Source organism: Panthera leo, chromosome E1, assembly GCF_018350215.1.
Source record: "Panthera leo isolate Ple1 chromosome E1, P.leo_Ple1_pat1.1, whole genome shotgun sequence".
Lineage (NCBI taxonomy): Eukaryota > Metazoa > Chordata > Mammalia > Carnivora > Felidae > Panthera > Panthera leo.
The window spans coordinates 46,860,576-46,875,821 of NC_056692.1; the positions used below are offsets into that span (position 1 = coordinate 46,860,576).

At 39.5% G+C, this 15,246-nt stretch overlaps 1 protein-coding gene across 2 annotated transcripts in view; it reads right to left on the reverse strand.

Annotated features, from left to right (window-relative positions):
- SMURF2 (SMAD specific E3 ubiquitin protein ligase 2) overlaps window positions 1-15,246 on the reverse strand; it is a 116,931-nt gene that overhangs the window by 68,617 nt on the left and 33,068 nt on the right. The window lies entirely within an intron of this gene.

A 15,246-nucleotide genomic window follows, 5' to 3' on the forward strand; every position in this document is an offset into this window, starting at 1 on the left:
AAAGAGAGAGGAGAGAGAGACCAAGCGAGCAGGGGAGGGGCAGAGAGCGAGGGAGACACAGAATCTGAAGCAGGCCCCAGGCTCCGAACTGTCAGCACGGAGCTGGATGCAGGGCTCAAACCCCCGGATTGCGAGACCATGACCTGAGCCAAAGTCAGACGCTCAACCAACTAAGCCACCCCAGGTGCCCCTTTCTAGAATATGTTATAATGTGCTCCCCAAAACTTCCACAGAGTCTCTTGCTTGATCCTTGCAAGTTTGTGAGTTATGTTCTAATATCCACAGAAAAGTAAACTACAACTAAGAGCTACGGCTTGCCCTACCTGTCATCTAGTAAATGAGCTTATTAATAAGCATTTTGAATCCAGGCTCTACCTGGATTCTATAGATTTTTTTTCTTTTTCTATACACTCCTCATCTAGAAGGCTGTCAATTATCCCAGCCTTCTCTCTCATTAACCCCTAGACTGAAAATACCAGCCTCTTTGTCCCCTAAAATAAACCCAGGACTTTTCTGCCTTTGCTTTTATTCAAAACATTCCTCCTACTTCAAGTGTTATTATTCTAACCATAGACCCTCAAAATCTTATCCATTCAAATCTCAACTTCATGTGAAACTTTTTCTGATCTCCTCCTTTCTCACAATCTGATTTTCTCTCTCCCCTCCTATGAATTTCCAACAACACTTTGACTCTACTTGTTTCGTATGTCCCTTCTCACTATACTTGTATTAAAGTTATTCACGTGGGGCACCTGGGTGTCTCAGTCAGTTGGGTATCCAACTCTTGATTTCAGCTCGGGTCACGATCTCGCAATCGTGGGATCCAGCCCCACATTAGGCTCCGTGCTGAGCATGGAGTCTGCTTGAGATTCTTTCCCTCCCTCTGCCCCTCTCTCCCGCTCATACTCTAAAAATTAAATAAAAAATTAAATTATTCACGTGATATTCTCTCCATCCCTCTATGTTCCCACTAAAACATACATTTCCTTTTTTTTTAATGTTTTATTTATTTTTGAGAGAGAGGGAGACAGGGTGCAAACAGGGGAGGGGCAGAAAGAGAGGGAGACAGAATCCACGAAGCAGGCTCCAGGCTCTGAGCTGTCAGCACAGAGCCTGACGCGGGGCACAAACCCATGAACCACAAGATCATGACCTGAGCTGATTCTATAGAATCCAGGTAGAGCCTGGATTCAAAATGCCTAATAAGCTCGTTTACTAGATGACAGGCACCCCAGCTATACATTTCTTAAAGACAAAGCCATGATTTATTTTTATTTCTCCTACAGTTATACATATAGTATCATAAACATGATATGCACTCAAATAGTTATTGACATCCATGAAAATCCTCAGAAAACCGACAAGGTATAAGGATGAGCAAACTAAAAGGTAAAGAATAAAATTCACTCTTTACTTCTCTGAACCTAGCAAGTCTTTTTGTTGAAATCAGGGTGGCTTTCTCAAGTGTTTGTAACCACTGCTTATTTTAGGGCCCTTTCCTAAAAACAGATCTCACTGAGGGGCACATGGCTGGCTCAGTCAGTTGAATGTGTGACTCTTGATCTCAGGGTTGTGAATTCGAGCCCCATGTTGGGTGTAGAGATCACTTAAAACAAACAAACCACAGATTTCATATACAATAAAACGGTATATTACCACCTTTTATAACCACCAATTATATTAACCTTATTTCTACAACAATAAGAATGAGCTCTCAGGTATTCCGCATCCTTCTAGCTTCTAAAAACGGTAGTCACTCAAATACCTGATGATCTACTCTAACAGAGCAAAGTGCCAAAGATATTTAGTTTCCCAAACAGACCCCATTTGTAAATACAAGCTACTAATACAAATAGGAAAGAAGACTGCAACTATAAAAAAAAAAAAAAAAAGCACTGTGATTTATAATAATACTTCTCTATAGGGCTGCCAGAGTGGCTCAGTCAGTTAAGCCTCCGACTCTTGATATCAGCTCAGGTCATGATCTCACAGTTCATGGGATGAGGCCCCGCATTGGGCTCTATGTGGATAGTGTGAAGCCTGCTTGGGATTCTCCCTTTCTCTCTGCCCCTTTCCCTCTGTGTCTTTCTCTCTGTCTCAAAATAAATAAACATTAAAAAACTAAAACAAAAACAAAAAAAAAAACTTCTCTATAATTTCATACTTTTGAAGTATTTCCTGGGTTGATAGGTAATTACTAATTTTAATAAACTTATTTTAGGATAATTTTAGACTTACAGAAAAGTTACAAAGATAGTACAGTGTTCCCATATACCTCACACCCATTATCCCATTACTCATAACATCTTACATTAGTATGGTACATGGATCACAATTTAATGAATCAGTATACATTATTATTAACTAAAGTTCATTTTTTATTCAGATTTCCTTAGTTTTCACATACTGTCTTATCTGTGCCAAGATCCCATTGAGGAAGTCATGTTACATTTAGTCATCATGTCTCCTTAGGCTCCTATGGCTACAGCAGTTTCTCAGACTTTGTTATTATTTCTCAGGCTTATTATTCATGACCTTGACAGTTTAGAGGACTATTCATCAGGTATTTTGTAGAATGAATCTGTCTGATTTCTCATGATTATTCTGGGTTATGGGTCATTGGGAAGAAGACCACAATGGTAAAGGTGCATTCTCATAATATCACGTCAAGGGCATATACTATCAATGTGACTTACCACTGTTGATACTAACCTTGACGTGACTGAAGCAGTGTTTGTAGCGTTTCTCTACTCTAAAGGTACTCTTTTAACCTCCTTTCCATACTGTGCTCTTTGGAAGGAAGTCACTATGTGCTATCCCCCTGATTTAAGAACCAGGCAGTTATTGGGGCACCTGGGTGGCTCAGTCGGTTAAGCTTCCAACTTCAGCTCAGGTCATGATCTTGCAGTTCATGGGTTCGAGCCCCACATCGGGCTCTGTGCTGACAGCTTGGAGCCTGGAGCCTGCTTTGGATCCTGTATCTCCCTCTCTCTCTGCCCCCACCCCCCCAGCTCACACATTGTTTTGGTCTCTCTAAAATGAATAAACATTTAAAAAAAAAAATTTTTTTAAAGAGCCAGGGAGTTATTTTCCCACTCCTTAACAGTGGACTGTTCACATAAATTATTTGGAATTCTGCATGGGAGACTTGTCCATCCTTCTCCATTTATCTATTTATTCAACCATTTATTTATACCAGTACGGACTCATAAATATTTATTTTATACTCTGGGTTATAATCCAGTATTACTTCACTTTGTTGCTCAAACTGTCCCAGCTTTGGCCACTGGGAGTTCTTGCAGTTGGTTCCTGTGTTCCTTTGACAAACGTGCATCACTGTGGGAAGAGCGCGCACACTTGCATACTTTCTGACACTAGAAAATGCTCCAGGTTCATCTTGTGTGTTCTCCGCCCCTGCCCTAGAATCAGTCACTTCTCCAGGATCCCCTGGGAATTACCAATTTTAAACATCCATAAAGACTCACATTTTCCAAACGTGAACAGTTCGATTAACCCTTCAGTTCCTAAAGTCTTTCCCACTAGAACATTAAACGCCATGAGGTTTGATCTCCACTGCATCCCCAGAGACTAGAAAATTGTGCAGAGTATGCCTTCAATAACCTCTACAAATACTGAGGTCTTACAAATTCTGAAGCCCTACAGGGGGCTCAGGATTGAGTCACAACAGAACTTGCCATCCGATGAAATTTGCCTAGATGTGTCATGTTTAGACTCTTATTCTAACATCACTATGGCTAATTCACTGCATTGTTTTACAATAAACAAAAGGCTTCCTTTTTCCACTTCTCCTCCCTCTCACTGCACTGCAAGCCAAAAGTTTAAGTATTTCCCAGTAAAATTTTCAGCGCAAATGACTAAGCCATCACATTTCCTAGATTCTTTCTATAATGGCATACTGCCATTCACATCACCCTCTCCAAGTTCTATTCAAATGATCATTTTTGACTAAGTAGAGTTTAAATGAAAGGCATAATGCTAAATCCTTACCAACACTGGCAGAAGAAAAATTACTGACAATGAAAGTGCCAAAAATCTACTGTTACTTGTTTATATACAATGCCCCCTCAAACACTCAGTATGTATATAAAATAAAGCATCTGAAACCTACCAATATCTTTTTGTAAAATTTTTTTAACTTTTTTAATGTTTATTTTTGAGAGAGAGAGAGAGAGAGAGAGACAGAGAGACAGAGCATGGGGAGGTGGGGGCGGGGCAGAGAGAGAGAGGGAGAAACAGAATCTGAATCAGGCTCCAGGCTTTGAGCTGTCAGCACAGAGCCCAATGCAGGGCTCAAACCCACAAACTACAAAATCATGACCTGAGCTGAAGTCGGATGCTTAACCGACTGAGCCACCCAGGCAGCCCTATAAATCTTTTTAAGTAATATACAAATTTTTATAGATTTATAAACAAATGTAGTATGTAGAAAGGAAAAAGCATAAGCATATACTGTCTCATGTTTACATGGTTTGATTATAAGGTGAAGACATGTTCTCATAGCCTATTCAAACACATGCAAAAATAAGCCAAGATTACAATGGGATGATGATTCTACAAAGCAACTTTATATCTATTACATAACTACAATATGCACTAATTTGTGATGGCTTGTTTAAGTTTATTTTGAGAGAAAAAGAGAGAGAGAGCTGGGACAGGGGAGGGGCAGAGAGAGGAGGAGAGAGAGAGACAATCCCAAACAGGCTCGGTGCTGTCAGTACAAAGCCCAATGCGGAGCTTGATCCCACGAACCCCTAGAGCACAACCTGAGCCCAAATCAAGACTTGGAAACTCAACCGACTGAGCCACTCAGGCACCCCGAGAAAACTCATTCTCTGAAAGCTCTCTGGGCCACTGGAAAAATTCAGATGCATATCACTTTTACATAATGATCTAAATATCATTATGGATAGACAGGATAAATCCTGCAATGGCAGAATATTTAGGCTTTTTGTTTCAAAAGGTTATTAGGTCTTTGTATCCTCAAGAGTATCTATCATAGCAACTAAAATGTGACAGGCCCTATAATAAAATCTGTAAAAAATGAAGAGCTATACTTTTTCATTATTTGTAGTTCATAAACCTCTATTTCCACATTTAGAAAATCTCAAATAATGTTGTTTTATTTTTAGTAAAGTTTTCTTTTATGGAAATCAGAGTGCATAATTTTGATATAGTTGAAAAATAAGTATGCTATAGACTGAATGTTTGTCTCCTTCCAAAATTGGTATGTTGAAACCTATTCCCCAACGTATCATATTTGGAAGTCATTTGGTTCTCTGAGTACTCACCGTGGAACTGACCAAGGCTACATAAAGAGGCCACTTGTAGGAACTTCAGCTGAGAGTCCCAGCTAAGGCCCCAGCTGACAGCCCGCTGAACTGCCAGTGAATATTAGTGAATCTTAAGATAACATTAGGTCCCAGCCTTTAAGCCACCCAGCTGATGCTGAGTGGGAGACAAACTGAGCCTGCCACCCATTGTACAAATTGCAGTTTCTCAAGTAAAATAAACGTCACTGTTTTAAGCCACTAAGTTTTGGAGTGGTTTACTGAACATCAACAGATAATAAGAACACTACTAGAGGAGTTAAGAACAGATTAAGACCCATGAAAGCTGGTATTTTTCTGTACTAGACCACACTGCAAAGTATACAGCTATAGCACCACACCCAGACCTCTCTCCTAATACCCACCCCCTCATATCCAAAAAACTACTCAAGTCTTGATAAACCCTGTCCTAGCCACCTAGCCTGATACCAGTGATGCAGATGGGTGACATATTCCTAACTCACACATATAAAGTACAAAAACAGAGGCAGCTAGACAAAATTCTGTACCACACATATGCTACAGACAATCTCCAGCCAGTCAGCGTTTACCAACCAACAAACCCAGATATCACCTGCAATCAACAACACTCAAAGATTTGGCTCTTTTTAGCCTAAATGTCCATCAACTGATGAATGGATAAAGAAATTGTGGTTTATATACACAATGGAGTACTACATGGCAATGAGAAAGAACGAAATATGGCCCTTTGTAGCAACATGGATGGAAGTGGACAGTGTGACGCTAAGTGAAATAAGCCATACAGAGAAAAACAGATACCATATGTTTTCACTCTTATGTGGATCCTGAGAAATTTAACAGAAACCCATGGGGGAGGGGAAGAAAAAAAAAAGAGGTTAGAGTGGGAGAGAGCCAAAGCATAAGAGACTCTTAAAAACTGAGAACAAACTGAGGGTTGATGGGGGGTGGGAGGGAGGGGAGGGTGGGGGATGGGTATTGAGGAGGGCACCTTTTGGGATGAGCACTGGGTGTTGTATGGAAACCAATTTGACAATAAATTTCATATACTGAAAAAAAAAAAAAACATTTGACTCTTTTTATTTTATTTCTTTTTAAATAGGCTTCACACCCAGCGTGGAGCCCAACTCAGGACTTGAACTCACAGCTCTGAGATCAAGACCTGAGCTGAGATCAAGAGTCAGATGCTTAACCAACTGAGCCACCCAGTGCCCCACAGATTGGACTTTTCTAGTACGAAAGATAACTCATGATCTTTTGGATTTAAATTTGGCTACCCCATTTCTCCTGCCCTGAACCTCATCCTTGAGAGCCTGCTTCAACCCTGGGCTGGATTAGGTTCCATGCTTGGCAATAAAGCTTTTTCATATAGTGCTCGGTCTTTGGTCTCTAAGAGTCGCTATGCTTTAACAGTTTGAAGGTCCCACAGAGATATGATTGAGCTACCGACTGAAGCTGACAGACCACTGACACTTAAGAACCTATTGAGCCCTGGATTTAGCAAGTTTCTGACACCTTCGGAGAGTGATTCAGCTGATTTCAGTTCTGAGTTTGTTCTATTCTGTCCCACAAGTTTCTGTTTATTCTGGCTCAGAGCCATCTGGTTTCTCATGGATACAGATGGAGAGGAAATATGGTCACTTTCTTGAGTGACACAAAGAGAGGGGATGTGTCCTGTATATGTTCTATTGTCAGTCCACCTGTGTCTCGTCTAAGATTCTTCAGAAAACTCATAGTTTGGGCCAGATTCAAGGACTGCAGGTACTAGAATACTGGCTCCCTCCCAACTGCCTAAACACTCTGTATATACTTTTGTCTACCAAATGGTAAAGGAATCTCCTTTTTCGTATTTGTCGCAGGGACTGTCAGCTCAAAGAATCAAGTATACGTATACTCACTATAGTCTAAGTTCATGTGCGTTTCTAATAATATGGCATAATTACACCATGGATAGTTTATAATGGCAGCAGCCACTTTGGGGAACTTATGATTTCAATAAAGACTTACACTTCTGCAAATGCCTTAGAACCAAAGGAGGTAAAACCCCCAAGACAATAGGTCTACCTTTTTAAACTGGTACACCAAGACATCTTACTGTTTCAATAGCTCATAACTAACTTCCCTGAAGGATTGCCTGGAAAAAGCAAAGGAAAAAGCAGCTTACTCTCTGTGCCTAACTTCCTGCCTGTAAAGCTCAGCCTTTATTCCATCTTCTAAAACGTTAATGTTCTGATTCTTCAGATGAAAACCTCATACTTTTCTCCATTTATCACCATGGGTTTCCCTAATATCTTCCTCCCTTAAACATGATGGTCCTGCCTCCTCCCTTGTTGCTGAGCACTCATATAGTGAGGCATAGACAATGTGCAATTTCCATTAAGGACTTATCACTCTTCAAAAGAAGGTCATGCTATTATTTCTGAACTTTAGTCCCTGAGGGAATCCCCAAGCCCACTGAGAACCAAAGGTTTTCTCAGGAATTTAGAATACTTTTAGACACTTATGTTCCCTAGCCTTCCAGAACTTCACAAGCTTATACAGACTACTAATTTCCCCCAACAGAATGTCAGAGGTAATTCGAAAAAACAAGGTAGGATCCTAATGCAGATCAGATATCCCAAGTCAGAAGAACATTTAAAGAAAGTTAAAGACACAGAAAAGTACTTCTGGCCATCCCAGAAGCCTTTTTTACCAAAGTAGATTGGACCAAAATCTAAAATTGCAAGCAAAATCATCATAAACAGAAGGTTTTAGGAATTTTAGGAAATATTTTGATATAGACCACCAGACCACCACAAGGTCTTTTCAGCTCTTTAACAGATTAAAACTAAAAATAACCAGACTGGCAAACAGATTTAATAATCTGTAAATAATTACAACAAATTATTATCAAAAAACTACAAAATAATGAAAAGGGTAGGGGAAGCCAACACGTCCCTTCAGTGTAAACAACTTACTTAAAGTCCAATACTCCCTCCTATGGCAGATTAAGAACTGTCCCAAGGGAGATGCTGAATCTATAAAGAGTTCAGGTACTAGACAACCGAGTGTCCCTTAAAAGCCAAGAAAGGAGTCCAACAATCCAAGTTAGAGATACAGTACAAACATGCCTCTGAGAATCTCAATAATACTCTATTACATTCTCTGCTGTTACCAGACAAGATGAAAACCATTTTCTGTCCAAGAACAGACCTACAAATTCCTAGTAGGTATAGGGGTCTTCTGTTTCTACCTTAAATTCATTTCTACTCTTCCTCACTGTACTAAAAGAATAATAGTAATAATAATAATAGTTATCACCAAAAACTCTCTTATCTTCTGAGTCTCCATTAGTGTGACCTCTACTCTGTATAATTTGCTAGGGTGAGGCATGTTCTTATCAAATTAAATGCTCTACAGAAGGCATATGTTTAGAGATCCCAGATGACAAGTGCACGAAACCAAATTATAGCAGCCCCAGACACCCTTGTTGTCTTGTGCCTAGTGGCCTCTCCTAACCCACTGTTAGATACCTGTACTCTTTGGGCTAAACATTTTTACTGACACAGGTAGAATACATGGTGCTGACTCCAGTAAGAGTGCAAACTCATCTTTACAAAACTCTGCCCCAGTTACTCCAAAATTTTTTAAAATTTTTTTTTAAAGTTTATTCATTTTTGAGAGAGCACAGACAGACACAGAGTGAGTGGGGAAGGGGCAGAGAGAGAGGGAGACAAAGACTCAGAAGCAGGCTCCAGGCTCCGAGCTGTCAGCACAGAGCCCGATGTGGGGCTCAAACTCATGAACAGATCATAACTTAAGCCAATGTCGTATGCTTAACCGACTGAGCCACCCAGGGGTCCGTCCCTCAGTTACTCCCAATATTTAAACCTGAAGTGATTATCAAGAATAAATCTCATATTGAGCCTTTATTATAGCAAAGATGTATTGCCTTTCGTAATACTGCCCTATTGCTCCTTCAGAAAACTAATGGAAAAGACTAAAGATTTGTTCAAGATTTCAGGGCATCAATGGAACCGTGATCCTTAGAATCCCCAATAACTCTTAACAAAACACCTCACTTTCCTCAATTCCTTCCATACGTAATCTAACAGCACTGTTGACGCCAGAAGCCTATTGCTTATCTTGCTAAGACATCCCATCCCTGTTTGCATTTGGTAGCACTTTCTCTACTCATTCGATGGGTCCCAAGAGCTCCTTAAAACTTTTTGTTGTTGTTGTTAAGCTTATTTGTTTTGAGAAAGTGAGTTCACACGTGTGAGGGAGGGGCAGACAGAGAGGCAGAGGGAAAATCCCAAGCAGGCTCCATACTGTCAGCACAGAACCTGACATGGGGCTCGATCCCACAAACCGTGAGATCATGACCTGAGCTGAAATCAGGAGTCAGACACTTAACTGACTGAGCCACCCAGGCACCCCTCTTGTTACTTCTGAGCAAGAGTCAACATTTCCATCAACCACCTTACCTCTTATGAAATCCTTTCTTGTTCACTTTGTGTAACACTTTTCAACTCTGTTCAAAACCTACTCTTACAGTATCAATTCCTCCTCAAATAAAGGAGAACTACATGATTGCTTAGCATTAACTTTAAAATTAATTATGCCCACCTCTGAACCTATAGATACCCCTTTTGTCAATTCTGATTTAATACTGTTTGTGGAACAACTTACCTTAAAAATGACAAAGGCATTCCCCATGCAAGATACTCTGTTACCACTGAACATGTAGCCACTGAAGCAGGTTCACTGTTTAATGAAATGCAGGGAATCCCTACCTTCCTATCAAATGATCAAGGAATTCATTTCACTAAAGGAGTTAAACAGAAACTCTAATATATTTCTCTTAGAAACTCCACTGTTCATATGATCCCGCAAGTTTCAGAAACCCTTCATTCTTCCTAAAGTTTTGCCACTAGCACTAATTACCTACATAGACTTTCTCCCCTATGAAATCATTACAATATGCCCAACACCACTGGGCCCCCAATCCACTAAAAACTTATTCTATACCCTTATACGCAAATATAGCTAAAAACTGTGTGAAACTATACTGAGAGTTTTGAGGAGGGTAACCTGAGTTACTCAGTCTTACCCCAAGAAATACAAGTTCCCTTTCCTCTGTAAAGGACCTCACCTAAAAGGTCCATTTCAAGTCCTCCTGTCAACAGCAACTACAGTCAAGCTTCAAGGTGCTGATGTGTATGTTTATGTGTCATAGTGAAAACAAGCTACCAGTCCAAACCAGTGGATTTACTAAAATAATTTCAGAAGCAGACGACTCCAAGCAACACACAACTTGCCCCAGAACCACAGATCAAGCTGATGGCTGCACATACAACAACTTCTAAACAAGATACTGGAACAAAACATAGAATGCTTGGTTCTTTTTAAAAAATGATTGTTCTAATATTTTTCTGGTGATTTAAATCAAATACCAAGTGGTCGTTGTGTTCTCTTAGCATAGTGAGACTGAGTTTAACTAGATTTAGTTCCTTGTATGGTCAAAACATATGTTTGCAGGTTAGCCTATGCATTGGCCGCTGGCTATCCACCATAATCTCAAGATGGGCACATCCATAAATACTCAAGACACATACACAGACCCCTTCTGGCCAGTCTATGGCTTCTCTGACCAGCAAAGCCATGTCACCAGCCTATCAACAGCATTTTGCTTTCCTAGTATGAAACAGAGATACCTCATAGTCTTTCACTTTAAAAGATCTCCATTTCTCGCTCCTCAAATGCTGTCTTCCAGAGCCCCCCTAGACTCTGTGCTAGATCAGGTTCCCTGTTTAGCAATAAAAGTTCTTAATTCAATGCTCAATTTTTGATCTCTAATAGTCTTTATTTTTGTCTTTAGTAATAATGTCTAGGGTTCTCCGCACTATCAAATTTTATCTTTCCCTCTCCTCCTCAAGTTTAACAGCATCAACCAATCCACACAGTCAACAAGGAAGCTTGGAAATTAGCCTTTACCCATCATCCATACACCTTCCATAGCAAAATTTCTAAAATAACTCAGACTGTAACATTCACTTGCTTAAAATCCTTCAATGACTTGCCAAAACACCTTAGCACACATGGTACTTTATAATTTGACTCCTGAACACCATCTTCTCAAGCCTAATCTCACTATACTCCTTCACTACTACTCAGCTTATATACCTAGCTAAATCCTAATAATCCTTAAAAATTGAGCACAATCATCATTTCCCAGCAGAAAGTGATCCTTAACATCTACTGAGTTACTGGCCCAGTTTGATTTTCCTTCTCAGTCTCCTCATGGTACTGTGTTTATCTCTATCATAGCATTTACCAAAATATACTGAAATACACACAGTAAACTACCTTAGAAACAAAGATGTTAAACCTCTTCTCCTACCACAGTGTCTGACACAGATCAAACACCCAATAAATATTGTTTTACTGAATGAATGGTGCTCTCAGGATGTTGGATTTCACTACTTTAATGGTCTAAGAGGTCCATTTCTTCCCCTGCCCCAGCTTTATTAATATACAGTTGACCCATAACATTGTGTAAGTTTGAGGTACACAACTGATGATTTGGTACATATACATATTGCAAAATGATTACCACAATAAGGTTAGACAACTGAAGTCCACTCCTTAAGAGGAAAAAAAAAAAAACTTTTTATATAGATACTATCTTCTAGGTATCATCTTTTATAAGAGCTGTCCTTTTTAGTCCTACAACAATCTTAGGAGGTGGATATAATTCTATTGGTGAGGAAAAAAAGACTTACAGCTTCAAAAATACCCACCGGAAAAGGAAGACTTAAAATCCAAAATTTTCTTACTTCAAGATCCATACCCTTTCTACCACATTTTGCTGTTTACTTATGGATAAAATCTAAAGAGAAAATAGCTCCCCTCCTCTACTGTGGCAACTTTATCCTTCTGCAAAACATGATTATAAACTGTAAAGAGTATTTAAGAATCCTTAAGACAAGTTAGAGCAATTTCATTGCACCAGAATTAAAGAGACAACCAGATCAGTGTTAAGCCACAAGTTTCTAAAAAGACAAAATTTCCAGAGGAACCAAGTGATGTCCTGAGAAAGAATCTTGGGAGACTGGGACTGGTGTCCTAAGTCAGAATCTTAAAGAAGACTTTTTAGTAATACAGCAGAAGAAAGGCTAGAGAGAACGACAAATTTTAAGAATATGAGGCTAAGAAGAACAGCAACATTAACAGAATTTTAAAAACAACATAGCAATAGGAGACAGAAAGCAAACAGAAAAACAGAAGTAAGAGAACAGAGGCCAGGAAAAACAATCATGATAATAAACAGGTAAACTATTCAGAACCAAAGAAAGCCTAGTCAGAAACCTCCTACAGGAAGAGCCTAGAACACCCACCAAACAAGGCTGCCTTGAGACGACAGTTTTGACCTACAGTCTACAGGAAATTAATCTGGTGACCTGACTGCAAGAAAAATACTTATCCAAAAACATAGGCTCCTGGTGGAGAAAGTAAAGGCTTAGACCCAGAAGACGTCGATAAAACCTATAAAGACAATAACCCTAAGTGTTAGTTCGGTTTAGAAGAATGACCTGAGAAATCACAAAAGATTCCTGGAAGGAGCTATTTAATATTTTAAACAAGCGTCAAGCTGAGAGACATGAAACTAGTTGCATTTCAACTATATGTAGTTTGAACCCAGAAATGCTCTCATATGTATGAAGATTAGCTATAAATCTGAACTCAGTGAACAGGGTGGTTTTACGAAAGAAGACAAAGAATGACAGGAAAGACTAACCACTTGAGGTGACTGGAGGAAATAATCATCTGCTTTTTCTGCCCCTAGGTTGTGAAATATAAAGTTAATGTAGATTAAGTGGTTACCCAAGATCCTAGAAGATTTTGTTTTTTTTACAAGAGGCTTCCAAAGTCATGCCTGCATCAAGCAGAAAACCAATTCACTTGCGAGATTATCAGTCAATTGGGAATTTCTAAAATTATATGATCCTACTCAAATTAGATGCCACAAAAGAAAGGGAACCTGCAGGTCCGCAAGCACGCAGAGAGCTAACCTGCCAAAACACAAGAAGTTAGTTCCCACCAACACACCCAAACTGGTACAACAGGTTGGTGTAAGCAGTAAGGCAGGAGAACTGTGTGCTAATACAATCAGACCTAAAAATTTCTATTTAAAGGCTCTAGGACAACCACAATGGGAGAGAAAACAAATGACAGCCCAACCAGAATAGAACACAACCAAATGTACCCCAAATAGGTTTTTTAAACTGTTCTCAGAAAACCAGAGGAATTGCCCAGAGTTTGCCTCTCAGTAGCTGAACCCACGAAGAACAAACTGCTTTTACAAACTTCCTGAAAGCTCCAGCTAAGAGCTTTCCTTGTACATGACAAAAGAGAACTTCAACATCCCCGAGGCCCTATTTTCACCAGCTCTAGGGTATTCCTAAAATCAACTACTAGTCAAATGAATTTGTGAGGTCAAGAAAGCTAAAACAGAAGTCCATTTGTTTTTGTTTTTGTCAATGAGGTCACCAGTATCCTCACCAAGAGCAGCTTTGGAAGAGTGCTGAGCAAAGACTGGACTAGCGCGTAATGAAAGGTGATACGTGGATAGAAATGAGAGTAGACTGTTCTTCTCTGAAAGTCAAACTTGAAAAGAAGAAACAGAAATTAAAAGAAATGGGCTAAAGAAAGGCATTTTTTTTCAATATATGAAGTTTATTGTCAAATTGGTTTCCATACAACACCCAGTGCTCATCCCAAAAGGTGCCCTCCTCAATACCCATCAAGAAAGGCATTTTTAATATGACAGGCATATGTGGATATTTAAGATAATTGTAAGAGGGTACTTGATAGGGCCAAGTTTCAGAATCCAAAAGGAAAATTAACCAGCCTTGACAAATGAGCAACAAACTTCTTGATGGCTCTCCTTCAAACACCAGCTCCTTGACCTACTCTTTCATGAGACAAAAGGCGTTTAACCAATGCCCACCCCCATCCCCAAATAAAAAAATAAAAACAAAATAAACAGTGAAATATGACAAGATCCTTAATTCTACTTTGGAATTCATTTTCATATACTCTATCAAGTAGAGAAAGTGCTCACATAATAACTAATATTCACTGAGTGCTTACTATCTTCTCAGGCACTGTGCTAAGCACTTCATAGGAACTAGCTCAAAAATTCTCTGGATTAATAATACTATTCCCATTCTACAGAAGAAAATGAAAGTTTAGAGAAGATCAACATATGGTCACCCTGTGCTTCACTATCAGATACTGCCTCTCAGATCATCTATTAGCCACCCATCACTCCACTGTTCTTTTAAGACTTTCTTTTTAAAAAGGGGAAAAAGGGAAATTTCAATCTCCAGAAGTTTTGACTTGATTAACTTTTGACATATTAATCACAAATTCCTCCATTAGTTCATAAGTCTAAAGGTAAAATGGCCAAAGTGTCCTGTGTAATCCACACCACATGGTTAACAACTCCCTGTGCCCCAACACACTCAATAACATCAACCCTCCCAGGGAATAGTTCACCAGTTAAACAAAATGAATCTCCAACTGATTACGCCAGCTGTAGAAAGAGACATGGGCAGGGAAAAAACAAAACAAAAAAACGAAAAACTTCTCTTAATTCAAAATGCTCACTCAGTCTATTTGACCTAAAACCTGGTTCTAAATGAACTTACAAACATGGCTGTGTCCACCCCCACCCCCTTTTTTTTTGGCTGGAGGGACAAGTGAGACAAAAAACTGCCTAGGGAAGGGGAAAAAAAACTACTCAAAGGCCTCCACTCCAGACCTGCCAAGAGATCTAAGCGATTTAGGAAGACCATATAAAACAAACCTTAGAGAGCAAAACACATCTGCATTCAAATTCTATCTCCCCCACATTTACTAGCTTTGAGCCCTT